The sequence below is a fragment of the Monodelphis domestica genome, chromosome 6 (assembly GCF_027887165.1).
Source record: "Monodelphis domestica isolate mMonDom1 chromosome 6, mMonDom1.pri, whole genome shotgun sequence".
NCBI lineage: Eukaryota > Metazoa > Chordata > Mammalia > Didelphimorphia > Didelphidae > Monodelphis > Monodelphis domestica.
Window position 1 is genome coordinate 228,442,436 of NC_077232.1, and position 25,922 is coordinate 228,468,357.

Sequence of the window (25,922 nt, forward strand, 5' to 3'; positions counted from 1 at the left end):
GTCACTCACACAAGGTCACACCATCCCTGACCCAGCCTACATTATTGGTCACTCACACAAGGTCACACCATCCCTGACCCAGCCTACATTATTGGTCACTCACACAAGGTCACATCATCCCTGACCCAGCTTACATTATTGGTCACTCACACAAGGTCACACCATCCCTGACCCAGACTACATTATTGGTCACTCACACAAGGTCACACCATCCCTGACCCAGACTACATTATTGGTCACTCACACAAGGTCACATCATCCCTGACCCAGCCTACATTATTGGTCACTCACACAAGGTCACACCATCCCTGACCCAGACTACATTATTGGTCACTCACACAAGGTCATGTCATCCCTGACCCAGCCTACATTATTGGTCACTCACACAAGGTCACATCATCCCTGACCCAGCCTACATTATTGGTCACTCACACAAGGTCACATCATCCCTGACCTAGCCTACATTATTGGTCACTCACACAAGGTCACACCATCCCTGACCCAGACTACATTATTGGTCACTCACACAAGGTCACATCATCCCTGACCCAGCTTACATTATTGGTCACTCACACAAGGTCACACCATCCCTGACCCAGACTACATTATTGGTCACTCACACAAGGTCATGTCATCCCTGACCCAGCCTACATTATTGGTCACTCACACAAGGTCACATCATCCCTGACCCAGCCTACATTATTGGTCACTCACACAAGGTCACACCATCCCTGACCCAGCCTACATTATTGGTCACTCACGTCCTTCTATCAACTGCATCCTTCTGTTTTGCTTCATCTGCACTTACTGGAGGAAGAGAGAGGAATAAAATTCTCAAATCTACCCAACTGGAAAAATAATACATAATGACATTTTATATATGGCCACTGCCATCATTAATTCAGGACTTGGGGTTGCTCTCACATGTCTCAAGGGAGTAGCCAACAAAAGGATGTGGATAGAGACAAATCTCTCTCCAGAAACCAAAACATGCATTCAAGAGGCATGTCCTACTGACAGTGGGTCAGGAGCATCAGGCAGGGCAGCATGTGACTTTATTATATTGTGTAATTTATAGGAAAAGAATGGTGGACTGGGAATATGAAGACCTTGCATCCCTTTAGCTAATTCTGCCACAAATAACATCTATGTTTTGGGGAAACTCATTGAACCTCTTTGGAGTTTCACTTTCCTCATCTGTAAAAAATGAGTGCTATGAACAAGATGAATTCCTGGCTTCTTTTCAGCAATATGGTCTGTATATGTCACATTAGCAAAATTCCCCAATGTCAAGTTACTGTTTGACAAACTGAGGCCATTGTTGTTTCTCTTCCTCTTCCTTTATTGAGTTCATTAAGCTAGCATTTATTTAGAATTTGGCTTTGTCATATATGGAGTGTTCAGAGAGGACTAGCACTGTTAGTGTGACAGCTTACAGCGGCCCCCTTTTTTAAGGGCTGCCTTCTTTCTTTGGTGCCCACATGCTTCCCAGCTCTCACCTGTGGCTCCAAGAAGCTCGAGTGTAGGCAGTGACCATGCCTTGGTAAAACTATCTAAGAAGAAAGGGAAAACCAGGTTGAGAGTAACCAACACACCAGAAACTCATTAGTGATTTAAGGAAGTGTCTAGCTCAGGCATGTGAAGCCTTTCCCCAGGGGAGGGGGCAGATGAGAACAATTTTTTTCAATATCCATGAAAGCAGAGGAAGCAGGCACTGCAGAGTTAATAGAACATGTTTAGAAATGAAAGAAGCCAAGATCATCCACTAGTGATGCTGACTTTTATTTTGCCACTGGACTTTGATGACTGGAAGAGAAAGTGAGGCTGATGACTTTATACAACTCTGCCTCACTTAAATCTAATTTATGTGTGAGTTAAAAGTAATGTCATTTTGGCCCTTTTCAAGTATATGTCAAGTACTTGTTCAAGTACAAAATCCTCTTCAATAACTGTTATATGCCAAATACTGAAGACACACACACACACACACACACACACACACACACACACACAAAGAAGTAAATTTATTCCTCAACCAAGGGACTTAACCAATTATTTTTTAATTTGTATTCATTGTCCCTTCCACCCACCTTTCCCTTCAGAATTTGTTTAGAGTGTTTGCAGGAGACTCCCTCCAGCATTGGTGATGGGAACTTGCTCTTCATTTTATGAATTTAGAGTGAATCTCAGAGAACTTCTAGTTGGATGATTTGCATATTGTTTGTGCAAGAAAGGAAAGAAAAAGAAGTTGAGAAAAGAATTTCTATAGAATGACTAAGGCATGACTAAGGCAAGGTGATATTTGAAAGCAGGTATAGTGGTTGAAATGTACGTAGATATGGAAGGAAGGAAGGGAAGGAAGGAAGGAAGAAGCAAAGAATTTCTTGACCTTAAAGGATTTATTTTCTTTTGTTAAGAAAGAATGCTTGCAAGGAAAGGTGAATACAAAATGTATACAAAGTAAAATCCAGAAGGAAGTTAGAATAGTCTAGTCTTTGGAGGATGAGGAAAGAGGAGAGGGATCAGAATAAATCTTTCTCCAGGAAATAGTATTTGAGTTTGTTTAAAGGAAACTAAAGATTATCAGAGGAAAGTGAATAGAAATTACAACTTTGTCATGGTGGACAGTGGATTCTGAATCATGGAGGCAAAGGATAGAATGAGAGATGCAGAAGGATTAAGAAACAGACTAATTTGTCTTCAAATAGAGTATATAAAAGTAAACAGTGTACAATAAATCTGGAAAGGTAGACTTGTGCCATATATTGAAAGGCTTTAAATGCCAAACAAAGGAGTTTGTATCTTATTCCACAGAACAAAGGAATTCATTGACACTTATTGGGTATGCAATTTGGACTCAGGGTTGCCTCTACTCTACCTAGGGGTTTTCTGTCATAACTACATTCTTGAGTCCCTCTATTCTAGTTCCTATAAAAGATAAGATACATATTTGCATGTATTAGCTAGGGACTCTGCTTGGTAAGATTATGTATTACTTATCAGGCATCGTTGTTCCAGGGTCACAATGGTGACATTGATAAATATTCTTCTATTTGCCTTTGACCCATGTTGCCTTAGTATCCCTGGCCTGCTACCAATTTGCTACTTTGTCTCTTTGTCTCACAGGCTGCCCCTGTGCTACTTTTGAAATAGAACAAACCTCTTCTTAATTTTGCATTCCCACAGTGATTTCTCTATTACTGTTGGTCTCAGAATAGTGTCTTAGTATTTCTTTTGGTCTTTGTCACCTACATACATTGACCACCATTTACCAAACCCATGGGATATCCGCAGTTATATTGTGGAGGGAGGGAAAAAAGAGAAGAGACTGTGGCTGGAAGTCAAGCACTTGAAACTAAGATTTTATCACAGCTGTAAGCATTACTTGTTTCACTTATCTCCCGCATGCTAGATGGATATGGATTCTGAAGCTTTATGAGCCATGACCCTTCTCCAACACAGTTATTCATGAATATACCCATGTGCCACAATGATACAAGGGGATAAAAACCCAAGGGCAATAATTGAAGAGGTGACAACTGCAGCATTCCTTTCGATCTCAATTAATATCTACTCTTCCCTCCATTTCTCCATCCTATGTTTCCACCACCTAGAGACTTGTTATATTCATGACCTCTGCTTGGACATTCTACCCTCATTAGTTCCTTTTGGAAGTCCATTGAGCAAGGTGATATTAGAATGGCCATTGTTTTTAGGTTAATACTCTTCATTGCTTGAACACCATCTGGAAATGTGAAATTAACTTGGCTTATGAAAGACTTCAATAAAATAGATATCTTATATGATTGAAAAACTAATTTTCTGAGTGGTAGCCTAAATTCTATGGTCACATGCAAGATTTGACAGTATTTTCTATTTCCCTTGAAGATTTATTCTATATTGGCACTAGTCTCTGTCTGCCATATTCCCAAAGGATGTGCTAATTTTGCTCACTAATATTTCTACTGTTTTATCAGTGACAGTATCAAAGTATCATTGGGCCATGTGCTACTAAGAAAATTTTTTAATATTTTTCTTAGCTTTGAAAGATACATGAAGAATATTTCCTGTGTGTAGGGTTTCCATGATTATGCTGGTATATATGGCCTCATTCCACATTAGATTTTTTTTAGTCCATAGAATCTCAAGGTTGCATTACCTCATTTAAAATTATTTTTGCATATCATTAAAGGGGATGCTGAGGGCCAGAAATATAAAATGAATTGTCCAAAGTCACACAGTTCCTTCCATGCAACTCTACTACTCAAATAATCCCTCTATAAATCCACATTCACCAGATAGTATAAAGGAAACAGAAGATAAATAGTTTATTACTGTAGAAACTCAATATATTGGTTATTAAATGATATATCCCATTCTCTTTGCAGGTCAAGACCCATATTGGAAGAAGAAAGCTGTATGTCATTGTGGACTATCATCTGTCAAGATCAACCATTAAGATTTGGAAGACCTTTCTACCGAGTATAACTCACCAGCTTAGAGCCTGCAGAGAGCCCCACAAATTGCCCTTGTTGCTCTGGTGAGTAGTATATCAATGAATGCTATCACAACACTGATTACCAAGGAATTTGATTTCTGATTTTCTTTTTTATTCCAATGCTACTTTTTTCTCTTATGTGAATTTCATGGAATATTATAGCAAATATTTTTTCTTCTCTTCCATCCATATCACCTTGACTCTAGCCATATTACTTATGCAAATCAATGGGAATTATCTAAATCTACATGAAGAAATGTGTGATTCTTCCATAGAACTTAAAAGTTATTTCATAATGACATTTAAAAAATTAATTTGGAAATGTTCAGTACACATAGTATTTTGTCCTGATGGTAAATGCCTTAGGAGTCAATTTTGAACCAAGAATAATTTGTGAAAATGATATATAGAATAGGTGAGGAAACTAAAATAGCTTTGGTTCATAAAGCAGAAATGATAAATGTGCCCAGAAAAATCTATAACAAGTGTTTACTGGACTATCTGAGTGAAAAATCTGTTGCATGCTAGTGAGATCATTAAATAGAAATTAAGGATATTTGCAGCTTTAATGAGCATAACCTGTCCCTTCAAGAAGCATACTTATTTCAGAGCAGGAAAGATGTCCAGGATTTGTTGTTATTATTGACTTTTTTGGCATTGTGATCTTTAAAAAGCAAGAAAACCTTTCTGAATTAATAAGTTGCATCACTGAACTCACCAATGGTTTTTCTCATTGTGATGCTTAGGAAATTTCTTATTTGGCTATGAGTATAATTTCAAGAATTATTTATGATGCTATGATCATGAGTAGAAAAAAGATAATTTATTCTTTCACTTCCTATGCCACATATTATGCTGGGACTCTATTTCTTAAATGTGTATTACTATACTTAGTGAGAATTAATTTAAACATATGTTTCAGGCAGAAATTGTAAAAAGTCATTCTACTGAATGACTAAGTGTCATAGGTGATATTTGAAAGGAACTGTGTTTTAAATGTGTGTGTAATATATGTTATATATGTTACATAAATTTTAAAGGCATTGAGTATATAGAAATCTGTACCATAAATTAATACACTTTCTATTATTTTACTCCCTGTCACCTCCCAAAGGTTTTTTAAAAATATCCTCTAGTGGAATTTCATGGCTTTGGGTTTATTAATGTTTTTTGGTTTTTTGTTTGTTTATTTATTTATTTTGGTTTTTTTTTTTTGCCAAACCCAAATGCTGCTATTCATCTATTAATAATAGACGAGGCATTAATTTGTTGCTTCAGTATAAGAATGGTTTGATCTAAACCATCACACAACTTGTTCAATGATCACTATAAGATGTCTTGAAATATTGGAAATATTGTCAGTAACCATGAAATAGGACTTTATTATCATGAAATAATGTGGAGATGGAAATGTTCAAGAAATGTAAAAAGGCAGAGGGAAAATAAGGTGGAAGAAACACCCCCGTAGTAATCATAACTATGAATGGGATGAATTCACCCACAAAATAGAAGAAGATAGCTGAGAGTTTAAAAGCCAGAATCTCACAATACGTTGCCTACAAGAAACACGTTCAAGGTAGGGAGAATCACACACACACACACACAGAGTAAAAGTAAAGAGTTGGAGCAGAATGTGTTATACTTCAGCTAAAGGTAAAAAGCAGAGGCAGCAATTATGATCTCAGATAAAGTGAGATGAAAATTGATCTAATTAAGTGATAAGGAAGGAGCAGCTGGGTATCTCAGTGGATTGAGAGCCAGGCCTAGAGAAGGTTCCAATCTTGCCTCAAACACTTCTTAGCTGTGTGACCCTGGGCAAGTCACCTAACCCCCATTGCCTAGCCCTTACCACTCTTCTGCCTTGGAACCAATAAACAGTATTGATTCTAAGAGAAGGTAAGGGTTTTGAAAAAAAGGAAAAAAAAACAAGAGACACAGAAGGAAACTACATCTTGATAAAATATACTATAGAAAATAAAACATCAATATTAAATATTTGTGTACCAAATATCATAGCATCAAAATTCCTAAAGGAGAAGTTATATGAAATACAAGAGGAAATAAACAATAAAACTATCTTAGTAGGAGATATTAACCTTCCTCTTGCAGAATTAGAAATGGAAGATAAAAATAGATGAGGAAAAAAATGGAAATGTATGTTGAAGCAAAAGTAGAATGGGAAATTATACTTTTCCTTTGATTCTAGATCTAATGTGAGATTGTACTGTTATAGAAAACTACCAATGAAGAAACCTTTTCTACCAATGCAGATTGGCTCCTCTTGGCAATTTATAATCTTACTGTATCATTTGCATGCATAGAATAGTTAAATAATTTGCACAGGGTCACAAAGCCAGTAGGTATCCATCAGAACATAAAACCCAGGTCATCAGCATTAGGTCTCTATCCATTTGTTTCTCAGAAATAATTAGTAAAGGGGACAGCCAGGTGGCAAACTGGATAAAGCACCAGGCTTGGATTTGGGAGGGCCTATTTTCAAATCTGCATTTTGTATCTGTTTGACCCTAGACAAGACTCTTAACACCTATTCCTTAGCCCTAGTCATTCTATATTAAAACTGATAATAAAGCAAGGGCTTAAAATAATTTTTAAAATTTTATAAAAGAAATAATTACTAAAGAAAGAAATTATACTTTGTGTTTTAAGGAAACTAACTAGCTTTTCAATGCATTGCTGTAATTACCTGTGAAGCATTTTTGTAGGATTTATCAAATCAAGATATGAAATTTAGAAACGATCACTCTTTTTTTAGAGCACTTTGATTAAAAAATAAAAATTACTGGTTTACAGAAAGCATGTGGCTTTAAATTAACATGAACATTTTATAAATAAAGTTTTTCCATCTGTAAACTAGTTTATATTTGGTAGAATCTTTCATTTGCATGATGTTTTGGTCACCACATTTTAATTGTAAAGGATATACCAAAGAAGAAACATTCATTTAAAAGCATAAGACTCTTTCAGTATGACATCCTTTAAACCCTTGAAGCTCTTTTGGCATTCAAAACAGATCATAGTTATACCTGTGTTTAGTCTGATGATGTCACCATAGCAACATTTATTCATAAAAACAAACTATTTTATAAACATCATCATCTACAAGGTGCAATTGATTCTGATACTTAAGATAGCTTCCTTGATCCAGTGAATTTGCTGAATATCATTCACAGAAGAGACTTTGGGAGTAATTTTGTGGCACTCTTCAGTGGTAATAAAACAGATCTTGAAGGAATACATTCCTCTTTCTAGGGACTGAAGGATTTTAAAAGAAAAGAGCATCTGTTCCCTTTTCCCCCTAATGATTTTATTGTCTTCTGGATCATGGCAATTTGCTACAGGGAGGAGAGGCATGTTGCAGTTCAGTTCAGTTTGTCTTGTCTGGGTATCTGGGTTTCCAAGCTATGGGACCTGACTTACTTAAGACCTAACAGCTTCTCCCATTCTGCACCCATTACTTAAATTCCAAAGTAGGTTTTGATTGTTTTCTCTACCAGAACAATAATAGGCAACATCAAACTCTATCTGTCGCTTGGATCTTTACCTAAAGGCTTTTGTATAGCCCTGTCATCAACATTTCCTTAAATGTGCAGTGTTATTGAGATGAAGAAAGAAATTCATCATTCAGATATTCCACTATCATAATTGCTATGTATTGATTATAATTCCAGGGATAATGATCAGGCATAAAAAGATAAATCTTATTGCTGTTTATGTCTCATTTTAAAAGTTGTTATATGTAAAAGACCAATACTATAACTTTGGATATGCTCTATTTAAAGACAGGGCTGGCATTACCAATGAATAGCTATTAAAATTCTGGGATTTGATCAGCGGATCACAAGAAAGTCCTCTCCCTTTAGCTCTTTGACTTATAATTGAAGGGCAACATCCTATCATTAGAGATTCATTCCTTTCACTTAAGACTTTATTTCCCCATTAAAAAGTGAATACCTTTAGAGGATTCAGATCTCCCTGATGAAGAAACAGAAAGGAACTTTTTTTATTAAAGGTCTTGCAATTTCATAAATGCAGATGCTTCCAGGCACTGAGTAAAATCAGCCTGAGGCTTTCTAATTGCCCATATGTCAGAAGCTACAGGGGCTGATGACTCTTTATTCCCAACATGACTTGGGCACCTGGTCGATAGATTGTTGGTAAAGGGAAATTGTTAGATGGCAGCAAGGTAGAAAATATACTGGGATCTCTCTTGTGTACAATCTATCCTTCACATTATGGCTAAAATAATCTTTCTTTCTTGTTTTGTTTTTTTTTAAACCCTTACCTTCCATCTTGGAGTCAATACTGTGTATTGGAAGCATTCAGTGGCTTTGCATTACCTGTAGAATAAGTAAGAATTCATTAGCTTGGCATTCAGAGAGCTCTAAAATATATTCTTACATATAACCTTACATATCTTGTCTAATTCATTAATATTCCCATTCGTGTTCCATGTTCAGACAAAAAGGGTTGCTTGCTGTCCTTTGATCTTGTCCTTTCCTTTTCAAAATCTTCACTTTTTAAAAAGCTAGATGGTCTATTTCCACTGTGCCCACCCACTGTATCTCCATTAGTGACATCTACCTCTGCTTTCAAAGTTTGTAGGAAAAGTTACAATCTCTGTGAATTTTCTTCTTTGTAACAACAACAACAAAATTATAATTATACTAATAATTATCATTTAGTGCTTTTAGATTTACAGAGTGCTTCACATAATCACATTTCATCCTAAAAATAACCATATGACATAAGTTCTATTGTTACTCCCTTTTTATAGATGAAGAAACTGAAAGAGATTACATTACCTGATAAGGATTACCCAACAAGTAGACATCTGAGAAGAGATTTGAACTCAAGACTTTCTAATTTCCAGTCCAACATTATATATTCACTAAACCACCTATTGGAAAATGACACTTCTTTCCTTAATTCTCTCATTCTGCTCTACATAAACTGGTTTATGCCCTAAATCCTTTTATAACTCGTTATAGTAAACTGTATATATAGTAAACTATGAATATTTTCACCTGAGGACTTGTGAGCACCTTGAAGGGAGGCACTGAACTGTGTTTTATCTTTTTATCCCTGGCCTCTAACACAAGTTATACATCAAAAAAGCTCTTTGTAAATATTATTTAAATTTAATTTATTGAACTTGCAGTCCATAAAAGAGCCTTACTATCTTATAGGTAGCTTAAATAATAGCAGTGGAGTAATTGCAAGAGTAATGGAGCTATTGGCTGGGAGCATAGTTTCTAACACTATCTCTTGGACCCTGGGCAAGTTACTTCTAGGACTTACCTTACTCCCTTCTAAAACTAACATTTATTAAGACTCTACCATTAAAGGCAATAAATGAATTAATAAGAATTTCTTATGCATTATCTTTGTGCCAATTTCTGGTGTTCATCTTCAAAGCCAATAGTCTCTGTCCTTGAAAAAGTGCCATAGGGGGTAAAATAATAATGGGGGGGGGGAAATACATCTAAAACAATAGAATCGATAAATGCTAAGGTCAACCTATAAATCTAAATGTATTTATTAATTTTCTGTTTTATGCCAGGTACTGTACAAGGCATTTTGTTGTGTAGTCATATTTAAGTCTTCATGATCTCATTTGGGGTTTTATAGACAAAGATACTACAGTGGTTTGTCATTTCTTTCTCCAACTCCTTTTACAGATGAGGAAATGGAGAAAAACAAGGTTCAGTGACTTGCCCAGGGTCACAAAAACCTAGTAAGTATGTGAGACTGGATGTGAACTCAGATCTTCTTGGCTCCATACTACTATAGCAGGTAGCTGCCCCTATGGAAGGTGCAAAATACTAAATTAAAATAAAATAGTCCTTTTTGTTTAAATAGTTTATATTCCATTTCAGGACAAAAAGTGCACATGTGTACTCACATAAAAATCTATCCAAGAGAAATGCAATTTTGGGGGGGAAGAGGAGAGGATAGGGAGAATGTCACTAGCAGCTAATAAAAATTAAGAAAACCTCTATTTAGAATGTAAAATTTGAGCTTGATTTTAAAGGAAAATATGAATTCTAAGACAAAGAAATGAAGAAGAAGGTGCATTCCAGACATGCTGAAAGGCCTATGCAAAGATGAGGAAGTAGAAGTACTTGGTAAATAGCAAAAATTCCAGTTTGAATGGATTGATAGGAGAGATAAAAGAAAGCCACTGGAATTTATAGAATGGTCAGGCCTCTGGTAGAAGGGTATTTCCAATTTTAAATCATATATTCTTTTTTATTTTAAGTTATTTATTTAGTCAATTAATAATATTATTCCTTCATTTCAAGAATCATCTTTCCCTCCCTTCCCTCCCCGCAATCGTCCTGTAGCTGACGTACAATTCCACTGGGTATTACATGTGTCCTTGATTTCCATGTTAATGTTTGCAATAGGATGTTTATTTAGAGTCTTCATCCCCAGCCATATCCCCTCGATCCATGAAATCAAGCAGTTGTTTTCCTTCTGTGTTTCTGTTCCCACATTTTTTCCTCTGAATGTGGATAGTGATTTTTTTCCTGCATCCCTCCAAGTTGTTTAGGATCACTGTATTGTCACTAATTGATAAGTCCATTACCTTCAATTGTACCACAGTGTATCAGTCTCTGTGTACAATGTTCTCCTGGTTCTGCTCCTTTCACTCTGCATCAATTCCTGGAGGTCATTCCATTTCGCATGGAATTCCTCCACTTTATTATTCCCTTGAACACAATAGTATTCCATCAGCCATTCCCCAATTGGAGGACATCCCTTCATTTTCCAATTTTTTTTTTCCACCACAAAGACCACAAGTATGAATATTTTTATACAAGTTTTTTTTCCTTATTATCTCTTTGGGGTACAAGCCCAGCAGTGCTATGGCTGGATCAAAGGGCAGGCAGTCTTTTAGTGCCCTTTGGGCATAGTTCAAAATTGCCCTCCAGAATGGCTGGATCAATTCACAACTCCACCAGCAATGAATTAGTGTCCCTACTTTGCCACATCCCCTCCAACATTCATTACTTTCATGGCTGTCATGTTAGCCAATCTGCTAGGTGTGAGGTGATACCTCTGAGTTGTTTTGATCTACAGCTTTCTGATTATAAGAGATTTAGAACATTTCTTCATGTGCTTATTAATAGTTTTGATTTCTTTAACTGAAAATTGCTTATTCATGTCCCTTGCCCATTTATCAATTGGAGAATGGCTTGACTTTTTTTTAAAATTGGTTTAGTTCTTTATAAATTTGAGTAATTAGACCTTAGTCAGAGTTATGAAGATTATTTCCCAATACATTGTTTCCCTTCTAATTTTGATTGTGTTGGTTTTGTTTGTATAAACTTTTTAATTTGATGTAATCAAAAGTATTTATTTTACATTTTCTGACTTTTTCTAAGTCTTGCTTGGTTTTAAAATCTTTCCTTTTCCAAAGACCTTACATTTATACTATTCTGTGTTCACCTTATAGTTTCCTTCTTTATATTCAAGTCATTCACCCATTCTGAGTTTATCTTGGTGTAAGGTGTGAGGTGTTGATCTAAACCTAATCTCTCCCACATGGTCTCCCAATTTTCCCAGCAGTTTTTATCAAATACTGGATTTTGGTCCCAAAAGCTGGGATCTATAGACTGTCTTGCTGAGGTCATTTACCCCTAGTCTATTCCACTGATCCTCTTTTCTGTCTCTTAGCCAATACCAAATTGTTTTGATGATCACTGCTTTATAGTATAGTTTGAGATCTGGGACTAGAAGGCCTCCTTCCTTCGCATTTTTTTTTCATTATTTCCCTGGATAACCTTGATCTTTTGTTCTTCCAAATGAACTTTGTTATGTTTTTTTTTTGCTAATCCAGTAAAAAACATTTTTGGTTGTTCAATGGGTATGGCACTAAATAAGTAAATTAATTTAGGTAGGTTTGTCATTTTTATTATATTAGCTAGTCCAACCCATGAGCAATCGATGTTTTTCCAATTGTTTAGATCTAGTTTTAATTGTATGGAGAGTGTTTTGTAGTTGTGTTCATATAGTTCCTTTGTCTCAACAGACAGATTCCTTAGTATTTTATATTGTCTAGAGTGATTTTAAATGGAATTTCTCTTTTTAATTCTTGCCGGACAGATGAGTTGGAAATATATAGAAATGCTGATTACTTGTGTGGGTTTATTTTGTATCCTGCAACTTGGCTAAAGTTGTTGATTATTTTGACTAGCTTTTTAGTTGATTCTCTAGGATTCTTTAAGTAGACCATGATATCATCCACAAAGAGTGATAGCTTGGTCTCCTCATTGATAATTTTAATACCTTCAATTTATTTTTCTTCTCTAATTGCTACTACTAGTGTTTCTAGTACAAAGTTAAATAATAGAGGTGATAATGGGCATCTTTGTTTCACTCCTGATTGTATTGGGAAGGCTTCTAGTTTATCCCCATTGCAGATGATGTTTGCTGATGATTTTAGATATATACTGTTTATTATTTTTAGGAAAGAACCTTCTATTCCTATGCTCTCTAGTGTTTTCAATAGGAATGAGTGTTGTATTTTGTCAATGGCTTTTTCTCCATCTATTGAGATAATCATGTGATTTTCGTTGGTTTGCTTGTTAATATGGTCAATTATGTAGATGGTTTTCCTAATATTGAACCATCCTTGCATTTATGGTATGAATCCTACTTCATCATAGTGAATAACCCTCATGATCACTTGCTGGAGTCTTTTTGATAGTATCCTATTTAAGGTTTTTCCATCTATATTCATTAAGGTGTTTGGTCTGTAGTTTTCTTTCTTTGTTTTTGACCTGCCTGGCTTTGGAATCAGTGCCATATTTATGTCGAAAAAGGAATTTGGTAGAACTCCTCCTTTGCTTATTCTGTCAAATAGTTTGTATAATATTGGGATTAGTTGTTCATTGAATATTTGATAGAATTCATTTGTGAATCCATCCGGATCTGGGGATTTTTCCTTAGGGAGTTCTTTGATGAGTTGTTCAATTTCTTTTACTGATACGGCATTGTTTAGGTAGTCTATTTCTTCCTCTGTTAGTCTAGGCAATTTATATTTTTGTAATATTCATCCATATCACCTAGATTGTCATATTTATTGCCATATAATTGGGCATAATAATTTTTAATGATTTGCTTTAATTTCCTTTTCATTAGAGGTGAGGTCTCCCTTTTCATCTTGGATACTGTCAATTTGGTTTTCTTCTTTCTTTTTTTTAAATTAGATTGACCAGTACTTTGTCTATTTTATTTGTTTTTTCAAAGTAACAGCTTCTAGTTTTATTCATTAAATCCATAGTTTTTTGACTTTCACTTTTATTAATTTCTCCTTTGATTTTTAGGATCTCTAATTTAGTTTTCATCTGAGGATTTTTAATTTGTTCACTTTCTTGTTTTTTAATTTACATGCCAAATTCATTCACCTCTTCCCTTACTAATTTGTTAATATATGAACTCAAGAATATAAATTTCCCCCTGAGTACTGCTTTGGCTACATCCCATAGATTTTGAAAGGATGTCTCATTGTTGTCATTTTCTGCAATGAAATTATTGTTTCTCTGATTTGTTCTTTAACAGATTTTGGAGAATTGTATTGTTTAATTTCCAATTAATTTTTGATTTGCCTCTCCATGTACCCTTACTAATTATTATTTTCATTGCATTGTGATCTGAGAAGGTTGAATTTATTATTTGTTTTCTTTTGCATTTGTTTGCAATGTTTTTATGCCCTAGTACATGGTCAATTTTTGTGAATGTACCTTGTGCTGCTGAAAAAGGTTCAAATAAATTCTCTTCCCCAATGTATTGGATTGTTCTTCCCTCTTTGAGTGAATTTCAATGCACACAAGAATTGAGTATTTCCTATCTCCAACCTCTTTACCCTTCAGTGTATTGATGTTCTCTTCCCCTTCTGCCATGTGCTTCTTTGTGACATATAAATTTACCCCATTTTGTTTCTTTTCCCATTTCTTTTAGTATTAACCTCTTATATATATACACACATATATATGTATTTATGCATATATATCTATATACATATTTATGTCTTGGCATTTTATCCTATACAGTTTGTCACTGTTCCCTCTAAGTATAATTCTTTTAGTTACCCAGGTGATATTAACAATTTTTAAGCGTTATCAATGACCTCTTTTCTTATAGGGATACATATCATTTTAACTTATTGATTCTCTTTTTAAAAAGTTTGGGTTTTTTATTGTTTTGTTTTTCTTTTTTCCCTCTTTCTTATCTTTTGATGAATCTCTTGAGTTCTGTGTTTGGGCATCAAGTTTTCTGTTCAGGTCTGGTCTTTTTTTTTTTTTTTTACAAATGCTTGGAATTCTTCTATTTTGTTAAATGACCATATTTCCCTCTTTAAGAATATAGTCAGTTTTGCTGAGTAGTTGATTCTTGGTTGTAGACCTAGTTCCCTTGCTTTCTGGAATATCATATTCCATGCCTTTTGATCTTTCAGGATAGATGCAGTCAGATCCTGTTTTATTCTCACTCTAGTTACATGGTATCTGAATGACTTCTTCTTAGCAGCTTGTAATATTTTTTTCCTTGGTCTGATAGTTCTTCAATTTGGCTATAACAGTCATGGGCGTTGTCAGTTGAGGATTAAGTACAGGAGGTGATCTGTGGATTCTTTCAATCTCCACTTTTCCCTCTTGTTCTAGAATGTCAGGACAGTTTTCTTGGATAATTTTCTGTAGTATGATGTCCAGATTTTTTTCTTTTGTCATGGTCTTCTGGTAGACCAATGATTCTTAAGTTGTCTCTCCTGGAATGATTATCTAAATCTTCTGTTTTGTGAATGAGGTGCTTCATATTTTCCTAAATTTTTTCATTCTTTTGATTTTGTTTTATAGTGTCCTGCTTCCTTGTTATGTTGCTTGCTTCTAATTGTTGTATTCTGGTTTTTAATGACTGAATTTCATCCCTGACTTTTTGGCCATCCTTCTCCTTCTGATCTTTCATCTCCTTTGCCTCATTTTCAAGCTGATTAATTTTGGCTTTCAAGACACCTTTTCTGTTTCCAGATGACTTATCTTGCTTTTTAAGTTCTTTTCCCAGTAGTTTTCAGCCTCTCTAAATTGTGTTTTGAATTATATTTTGAGTTCTTCCAAAACCTGTATCCAATTTCCTGGAGTTTCTGTTTTTTTTGCTTGTTGTTCCTTCATTCTTCTCTGTTCCATTTGCTCTTTTGTTCATTGCCTAGATAGAAGCTGTTGATTATAATTTCTTTTTTCTTTTTCTGTTGTTTGCTCATATTTACCCCCTTTGTTACTTCCTGTAGTTGCCTGAGCTTTTGCTCCTCTCATTTTGTGTTGGATCTCTGGTTTTCGGCTTTTCTGTCAGCCTTCACACTTGGAGCTTAGTCAGCAAATCTCTCAGTGCAGTCTGTGGGGAAGGGGTGTTGGAACTTGAGCTTCCTGGCCCTTAGAAGGTTTTGATGATATTAATCCCAGCTGAGTTGCAGAGCTGTATATGCTTTGAGGCCAAAACCTTGGGAAGGGTGGGGGGCAATATGGAGTGTCTCTGCTGCTGCAACAAGGCTGCCCCCTCTGAGCTTCTTCTCCAACTGCTTGCCCACCACGTGTGTTCAATGCTCTGAGCCTAGCACAGCTTTGCCCATAAGGTACTCCCTCCAGACAAGCACCCTTGCCCGCCCAGAGGTTCCATCTACTGCTAGAGGCTCAGTGCTCTATGTGAGGGAGTGATCCTGGGACCTTCCTTCTTCCTTCCCCTTAAACCTGAGTCTTCTCAAATTTACTCTTTTGGGAACATACCTTTTAAGTTGATTCCAGCAGGAAGGTTCTTTGGCTCTGTCCTATTGTTAGGTTTGATTTTTAGTCCCTTGGGAGCATTTAGTTATTTAGTTTGTAATTGGTAAGGAAGGGTTTTCATAGGTCTGACCTTTCGCTGCCTCTAATCTGCCATCTTGACTCTGCCTCCCTAAATCATATATATTCTTAAACTGCATATTAAAGTCCAAATATCAGAGAGAAATACTATGATGTTAGGAAGAGAAGAGACGATTGCCTTCCAGCTTCAACATTACAGTAATGTTAATTCCATGGGAGGATAAAATACTCAAACCTAATTGTTTTACACTAGACTATTGTTTAATCCTGAAGATGTTTCCCACCTAGTTAAGAGGTGCTGATAGCATTATCAATCTCTAATCATAGAATTCTGGAAAGTTTCTGCCCTGAAGTCACTTGAAGAGTCAAATCATTAAATAAAATTAAATCACCAAGCATTTATGAAGTGGCTATTTAACAGCCATCATGCTAAAGTATTTGTCTTCATGGAGCTTACCATCTTATGGAGGAGAGGACATGAAAACAGCTATGTTCTGGAAAGAAATATACAGTATAAACAGAAGATAATCTCATAAAGGAGGCAACGTCACTAAAGACCAGAAAAATCTGCTACTAGAAGGTGTGATTTATTTAAGAGCTGATGGAAGCTAGGAGGCAAAGCTAAGGAGAGAGAGAAAATTCTCACCATGGGGAAGAAACAGTGAAAACATTATGTTTGGGGAAATGTAGTGTCTTGTTAGAGTAAGAGCCAGAAATCCAGTGTCATAGTACAGAGAGCTGAAGTAAGATGTGAGAAAATCAAAAAGGTCAAAAGGTCTAGATCAGTGGTTCTCAACCTTTCTAATGCTGTAACCCCGCACTACAGTTCCTCATGTTCCAGTGACCCCAAACCAAAAAATTATTTTGGTGGCTACTTCAAAACTGTAATTTTGCTACAGTTATGATTCAGAATGTAAATATCTGATATGCATTATGTATTCTTATTGCTACAAATTGAGAGGTTGAGAACCACTGATCTAGATTGTAAAAAGCATTAGAAGCCAAAAGAAATATTTTCTATTAACTCCTAGTGTTTGTAGGGAGTTCATTAGAATAAAGAGAACTTAGGGAATGTAGAGTGGAGTAGGTAAGAATATTCCAGAGATGTCTTATTTGAGCAATAACACGATCACCAGTTGGAGTGAATCATATGGTGGCTGACAATGTATAATAAGTCTGGAAAGGTAGATAATATATTTTTTTATTTTATTTGGCACCCTTTATTTATTTGAGTCTTGCCATCATATCCTTGCTACATTTTGCTTTACAACTTATAAATATCCCTAGAATCTTGAACCCATTCTCATATGGTGTAGTTTTCAATCCCTTTATCATCCTGATTGTCTCACTCTGTATGCATCCTAGTTTTTCCTTCTTGAAATGTGGTGTCTATAATTGAACCCATCTTTGTAGATATTCTTTGACCAGTTCAAAGTACAAAACAACTTTTATCAACCTTGTTGACTATATGACTCTCATAAGGCTGCCTAGGAATACATTGTTTATTTTGACTTCCATGTTGCACTTTTAGTTAAATTCAACAAATACTTCTAGAATAAAGAACACAGTGCTAGGTGCTAACAAATATCAAATAGTGCCTTTTCTTGAGGAGTTTAAATTCTGCTGGTGGGATATAAAACATGTATAGATGAGTAAATATAGCTATAAGAGTAAGAAAAAGCTAACAATTTGCCATTTAAAATGATACTTCCTGTTAAAGTCTCCATCTGAACTCAACCTTAAATGATACCTGAAAATGAGAGAAATGTATGGGGAGGGGAAGGATATTTCAGGCATTGGGTACAAAACTTTGGAGAAGTCATATGGTACATTCAGTTCAGGGAACTATAGTATCCTTTGGCTAGAACACTGAGTGTATGAATGAAAGTAATATGAAAGAAGTTCAGAAAAGTTAATGAGAAATTGACTATTTAGAACATTAAGAGCAAAAATGGAGCAATTTGTTTCACCTATTGGGTGATAAAGAAGCACTGAAGATATTTGACCAAAGGAGACATAATCGGTCCCAGGTTTTAGGAATACTAAAATGGCAGCTGGGTGGAGATTGAACTAGAGAAAAGAAGACATAAAACAATTAGAATATTCATGTAATAATCTAAGGTAAAAGTACTGAAAGCACAAACTAGGGAAATGCCTCAGGTAGTGAATGGAGTGGGACAACTATGAGAATTGTTGTATAGGACAAACAAGACTTGGCAAGACATAGTTGGATCCTGTCAGTGGCAGAGAGGAAAGTAACAAGAAAGGCTGAAGTTGTTCACCTGGATGAGTAGAAGTATGATGGTTCAAGAGAAAGTTCATATTCTCTAAAAACCCATAGCTGTTTTCACATCATCTTTGGTCTCCCTGTATTTCCATATCCTGTACTTGTGAAGTAGATTTTTTGAACTCAAGTAAAACTTTTAGGAACTTAAATCATATTGGGTATAGGATAGTAGTATAATCCTTTAGGATATTTGGGAATCCTGATTCTGTCACATACATTTCGTTAACAATAACTCTAAGCCATCTGCAAATTTGAATTACTTATTATCTTTTCCCTGATTTGTCATTGATAAAAAATGCCTAATAGCATAAGACAAGGAAAAATGCCTGGGGCATTTCACTGAACATGTACCTCTATTTTGACATGAGTATTAATAACTACTCTTTGGGTTCATCATTTAACCACTTAATTCACCTAACTGTCCTTTTATCTAGTATAAATCTCTCTCTCTTGCCCACATATTTAATAAGAGAGACTTTGTCATATGTTTTGTTGAAATTTTTTATGGTCAATCTAAATTGTCTTCTAAGGTCATTTTTTTTTTCATTCTGTCCAGTGGGAAGATGGAGATTAGTTGATTTCCATGATATATTAGCTTATCTTTTATCTGCAAAAAGATAATTTTCCATTTATAGCTCAATATTCATTTTCCCATGGGCTAAATAGGGTATATTTTATAATGCTTTATTAATTTTCATTTCCAGATGTCCCCCTTTTAAAAAAAACTCCAAAATAGTTGCTTAAATTTCTAGAATTTCACATATAATTATCTGTGAGTTCTATGTGAAGAAAAATGATATGTTTTAATATCATATACACCTGAGAAATTTAGGAGATCCAGACTTCCTGAAACATGAGAAAATGGCACGCCACTCTGTGGTATTTGAACCTGTTTTTCAGTTAGACATAGCATTTAGAATCACCTTGCCTTTTAAAAAACAATTTGCTCAGAAAGTAATAAAAAGCTGGGAAGGATGTGGCAAAATTGGGACATTAATGCATTGCTGGTAGAGTTGTGAATTGATCCAACCATTCTGGAAGGCAATTTGAAATTATGGCCAAAGGGCTTTAAAAGACTGTCTGCCCTTTGATCCAGCCATAGCACTACTGGGTTTGTACCCTAAAGAAATAAAAAGGAAAAAAAAGACTTGTACACGAATATTCAGAGCTGTGCTCTTTGTGGTGGCAAAAAATTGGAAAATGAGGGGATGCCCTTCAATTGGGGAATGGCTGAACACATTGTGGTATCTGATGGTAATGGAATATTATTGTGTTAAAAGGAATAATGAACTGGAGGAATTCCAGGTGACCTGGAACCACCTCCAGGAAGTGATGCAGAGTGAAAAGAGCAGAACCAGGATTACCTAATACACAGAGATGTATACACTGTGGCACAATCAAATATAATGGACTTTTCTACTAGTGCAATGCAATGATCCAGAATAATTCTGAGGAACTTATGAGAAAGAATACTATCCACATCCAGAGAAAGAACTATGGGAGAAGAAACACAGAAGAAAAACAACTGCATAATCACATGGTTCGATGAACGATCATCCTAGTGCAAATGTTAATAATATGGAAATAAGTCTGGATCAGTGATGTGAATCCCTGAGAACGAAGGTAAAATCAGATGAGGTAATAACTTCCCTAGATATATAAAAAAATCTGGTCCTCTTTTTTTTCTCTCCTATAGTATGGCAACTTCCTGTAGCCTTGGCTGCAAATGGGGAAGAAAAATATACTGCATTCTGTCCTACAGACTTGTGGGATTAGAAATTACTTAACTGGACCCTAATACAGGGGCCTGTGGGAAAAAAAAAATTTTTTATTCTTGCTTTCTCAAATTTTATATACATAGATTTTTTTTGATTTTGATACTGATTTTGAATTCTTCTTTAATATAAATATGCATATATAAAGGGTTTATATTTTTTCCCTTAATTTTTTCCCTTTTTCTTCTTTTGATTTTGATTTTATTTTCATATTGTTTTGTTTTTTCTTTTGGATTAACTCACACACTCCCACAACTAAAACTTGAATCCTCAGCTGAACTCAGTGTTTTTTCAACACTTTCTTCAGGGGGGATTGTATTTCATCAAATCCAAGATTTAAATTTTGTTCGAGAGAGAAATCTTCAGAGAAGAAGCTTGCTAACTAACTGAATCCAGAGAATGAACTGTTTGCAGAAAGATATCTAAACCTTTTCACTACAGGAAGATCCAGAATGAACCTTGGGGTGTGGTTGATTGAACATGTTTTGAATGTACATTCTTATGCCAAAGGGGACTGCCCCCTAATTGGTTTTGTCAATGCTCCCAGCAAAACATTGGTTTGCTGTCTTTCTCTCTCCTCTATTTCCCCATATTTACAACTATTACAATTTTCCTCTTAGTGGGTAAAAAATTTTTTTGTATACACTTACAGTTAGAAATTTTTGGGGTGCAGTATGCTTATGTTTAGTGATCAATTGGGGAGACTAGTCTCCCAATCATCATCAGGGGGGATTGTGAATTTTAAAAGTCTCCATCTTGGTCTAGCACCCAAAAATTGTGCACACCCACACTACACGGGCATGTGCTAGTCAATGACAAATCAGAAATAACTAACTGCCCACCTGGGCTGTCCTAAGCCAAGCTAGAGCCAACCATTGGCATTTGTGAGACACAGGAAGTGAGGTAGGGAACAGCCTCTGGAATTCGCTCACTTCCTGTGGAGAGAGCTAGGGGAGGGTTGGTGTTAGGAGCTTGGAGAGGGAGGACGCCCGCAGACAGCTTTCCTTCAGATCGGTCACGTGAGTTAAGGACTGATTCTTTCCACCTGGGCCTTTGGGCCTAGAACTCCCTCTGCCTTGGTCAGAGGTTGAATAGCCCCTTTCCCTTTTCTCTTCTCTCCTTCTCTCCCTCTCCTTTCTCTACTTCCAGTGTGATTAAACCTCCATAAACTCCATTCTGACTTGAGTGCTTCATTTTAGGAATTTCATAAGTAAATTTCTTGGCGGCCATTGTTCAATATTACATAAATCCTGTAGCCACAATTTTAGCCATTACAATATTATAACCTCTCCCAGAAGCCTAAAATTTCTACCATTACAGTGACACATGTAAAACCCAGTGGAATTGCTCATTGACTACTGGAGGGGATTGGGAGAATGGGAGGGAAAGAAAATGAATCATGTAACCATGGAAAATATTCTTAGTTAATTAATTAATTAATTAAAAAACCTTAAAAAACAAAAACAATTTGCTCATCACAGAAAAGAATTAAAATGTAGATGGTAAAGTCATTTGAAATGTTAAAAACATCTGAAATGTTTTTCATGAGAAGAATGGTTAAAATAATTAAAAATATTTTGCTTCTAGAGATGATAATAAATATGTATGTATATGTTTGAGTGACCAAGAGTAGGAAAATGAAAATATCTTTATATATTTAAAGAATCTTAATGTAGAAAAGGAAACAGAGGTACTATCTACTAGAAATGCTACATCTGAAAGCAATTGGAGCAATTTACAGGTAATCAGATTTAGCTCAAAATAAGGATGACTGACATGGATTAGAGCTTCCCTTCTTCCTCCCCTCTCTCTCCCTTCTTCTGTGCATGAGCATGTACACACACAACCATGGATCACTCTAAATTTCAGATTTATCAAATGTCAGTACTAGAAGTAACTCAGGAAAGAGTTGAAATTGTTTTCAGAGTATATTTTGAAACAGAATAAATAGGTTACATTTACTTTTTTAAAAATCATTTAATACCTTTCCAGTAAATGTACTCAGGAAAATACATGAATCACAAGTGAAAGAGCAGACAGTTGAAGTGTATAAAGAGGTTCCAAGAGCCTAACCAACCAAAGGACAATATCCCCTAAATAATTCAACTTCAAAAAAAGGAAAGAAATGTCAATAGAATTCATTTCTCCTAATGTGAAAAGGAATGAGGCTTCACGTAGTTCACCTTTCTTGTAAATTCTCAATACTCTGAGACTGCAGTAGGTAATTCTTTTCCTGTAAATAGCACCACATCTTCAGATTTGGTAGATGTTTACATCAAAGAAAGATTTTCAAAGTGTCAGTTTTTCTAGATCCTTTAATTGGGAATAAAGCAAGAAACAACATCAACAACAACAAAAAAGACCATTGAAGTCGATATTGAGAGCAGCTCCCTGAAGCTATATATATTCTTAATAACAGAGAGGCTTCTCTTTAAGGCACAAGGTAGCATTAATTTTAAAATGTTTTCGTATTCAGGAGAATATGGAAAGGCAAATGTCAGCATGTCCTACAGCTGCTAAAACTTTTGTCAAGTAGTCTCTCTGGTGTGCTACTTATCATGTAATATATAAGCAAAAAAAAAAAATTGCCCAGGAAAAGTTGCTCATGAATATATATTTTCCTTAAGTTTTAAATGGTTATTTATTTTATAAGTTTTAGTCAATTTCATTTTTCTGCTTCCTACTCAGTAGTCAATTTATTATTTTGGACCATGTTGATTAAATCCTGTTGCTTCAGGGGAAGTCCAAGAGAGTGGTACATTACTGGCATTACAGAAACAGTTGCCAGTAATCAATACATTTTATACCACATACAGGGTATATATTTAAGGACATAATTCACAAGAAATGGGCTTACTGGGGTCCTTCTTGCTATTTCCATTGATTTTTCATATTCCAGTCACTGTAAACATTCTACATGTGATATAACAGTTGCATTTATAATAAAGTCAATCTTTCTGGGAGAAATGTTGGAGGAGAAATAAAAAAGTCTATAAGTAAACTATAAATGGCAGCGATGCTTTCTTTATAGTGTTCTTCACATAAGAAAGCAAGGAAACTGGTAGAAATTTGTAAGATGTTGGTTTATCATGTCAATTTCGAGACAGTAAATGCAATTTAAGATTTTAGAATCCCAATTCCCAACTTGTACTATAATTATTGATTTATCCTGTGATCTAAAGCCACGAAATTAAGTTTTTGTAAGGAGGGGGAAAGGATTATTTATAAAAGGGTTGGACTAGATTATTTAAGAGTGTGGTCACCAGGAATTTTATTTATTCCAAAGAGATTTATTTACAATTTATTTATAAAATGTAGAAAAAGTAAACTAGGAAAATCAGAAAGAGGATAGAGTAAGATATCTAGCTTAAGCACTAAGTAATTTACTTCCAGCCCCTAGTCTAACCTGGGCAGAGAGAATTGGTTCTTAGCTGGCCTTGGCAAAGCCAAGGACCTGAGGAAAAACTCTCTCAAGAGGCTAGTCTATCCTGAGGCTAGTTTTGTCAGAAAATATCCAGGAAAGCAGTCAACTCTTTCACTCACCATATGTCATTCCAACAGTCTGATCAGGAACAGGGTCTCAGGTCCAGTAAGCAGATTTCTCCTTCAGCCTACACTCCAAAGAATGAAGAGGTGTCCCTCATAGGAAGTGACCACTCCTTTTAAAGATGCTTCCTTTGTGTCACTTCCTGTGCCTTCCTCCACTTTTTACGTGGACAAATTATAGTCTAAAATGTTGCTTAGGACTGCCCAGGAGGTAGTCAGTCAATTCTGATTCATCACCAACTATTGCACACATGGGTCATAGACCTCCCACTTAATAATTAAGTGAGATGTTTATACTTTTGGTGATTAGATCTAAAAATGGGCAGATCTTCCCACTCAGTTTTAAGTAGGGTGTTCTAAAAATAGGCAGGGGTTACAATTTAATCTTCATACTTTTTATCTGTCTTCTCTATGATAATTTTTTATTTAAAAAATAAATTAATTAGGTATAGGAATAATATTCTTTCCACAATAGACATATGTGTATAAAATTGGATATAAATAAATACTTTATAGATCAGAGTCTATTTTAATTTTGTTGGATAAGGCCATTGTTTAAAGGAATACTGTAGTGGATCTCTTTGTTGAACAAAGAAATTACTTAGAAAATGTTCAGTTTGCCAAATCTTTGGAAGAATATGACCCAACCTTTCAACAATTTTAAATTGGTCAGTAATTTGGGCCAAGAATGAGTACTAATTGGTCTACAATTCCATAGGTTGAATTTGTAATGACGGCTTTTTAGAGCATAATAGAAAAGTGTTTATGGAATTAGAAGGACCTTGTTTGATAAATCTATAAGTTGTTTCATTCCCTGAACCTTGGATATTTTAATTATCAAACTGTTTCCTAAACTCACACGTGCTGATTTTCATATTGTGCTTACTTCTAAATTTCAATTGAAAATAAGACAAATATAAAATGTTATAACTTTATTTTCCATCAACAACTTGAGTCAAAACTCTACCCAAACTATTGTTTACCTTTGATAAATATGAGAGCCAACTGCTTCAAATTGTCAACCAAGTTTCTGTTTCTGTTTCTACATGTCTGTGGCACTATGTTATCATATCATGGTTGGTGGTAAAATAGTCCTATTTAATATGTAACTTGAGGGAATAGATTCAGCCATGGTATGTCCAGAGGGAAGGATGATCATTACATATCCAGCTACCTCAAGAGAAAAGTTTGCGTCAGCTACAATACACCTGTGGAATGGTTCTATAACTTGCTTTGTCCATAAAAGACACAATTATAAGATGCTAAAAAGTAATTCCTATAACAAGCTTACCCTTTATGATTAACAACCAACTTCTAAGTATTTTCATCAGTAGTAGAAGATAGCTCTTTTCAGATTTCAGCCATTTCCCAATGTTCTCTTTTATATCTTCCTATTCATGGGAACATTAGCTGGGGAACATGGAGGAGTGACAGAAGAAAGGGAACTGACAATGACTTTAAGGATCCACGTGTTCATTACAATTCTTGCCTCTTTCCCTCTCCCCACTTAGTCATATTAGACTGACTAATAAACACCATCTATTATGCCTCATTCTAAAACCACCAATTGGTTTCCTATGATTCATCCTAAACCCATCAGATGCTGGACTCAGATAGTTATCAGACTAAACCTTCTTATCCCAAGACATACTCCCAAGAAATCCAGTTCCCCAACATCTATTTAAACACGTGGGTGGATTTTGCTGGTTCTGTGGTGGGCCACATCTCATGGAATTTAATGGCAATGTCGTTATAAAAAAAATGGTATCCTATGGTGTGATTTACATCACGCTGTGTGTGCCGCCTACAGTTTTCAGCAGTTGGTTCTGTGTATGCAATTTATCCCTCTAGAAACCATTATTATAATACAAGAAATTCCTTAGGAAGTGTAGAGAGAAGAACACATCACAGTCAGACTGTAATAACTATTTAGACCATTT

General features: G+C 35.4%; 1 protein-coding gene across 1 annotated transcript in view; it reads left to right on the forward strand.

Annotated features, from left to right (window-relative positions):
* TENM3 (teneurin transmembrane protein 3) overlaps positions 1-25,922 on the forward strand; it is a 3,501,974-nt gene that overhangs the window by 1,822,396 nt on the left and 1,653,656 nt on the right. Inside the window, exon 7 of the mRNA XM_056802938.1 lies at positions 4,389-4,540. The gene's annotated coding sequence lies outside the window, so the exon portion shown is untranslated. The remainder of the gene's footprint in view (positions 1-4,388; positions 4,541-25,922) is intronic.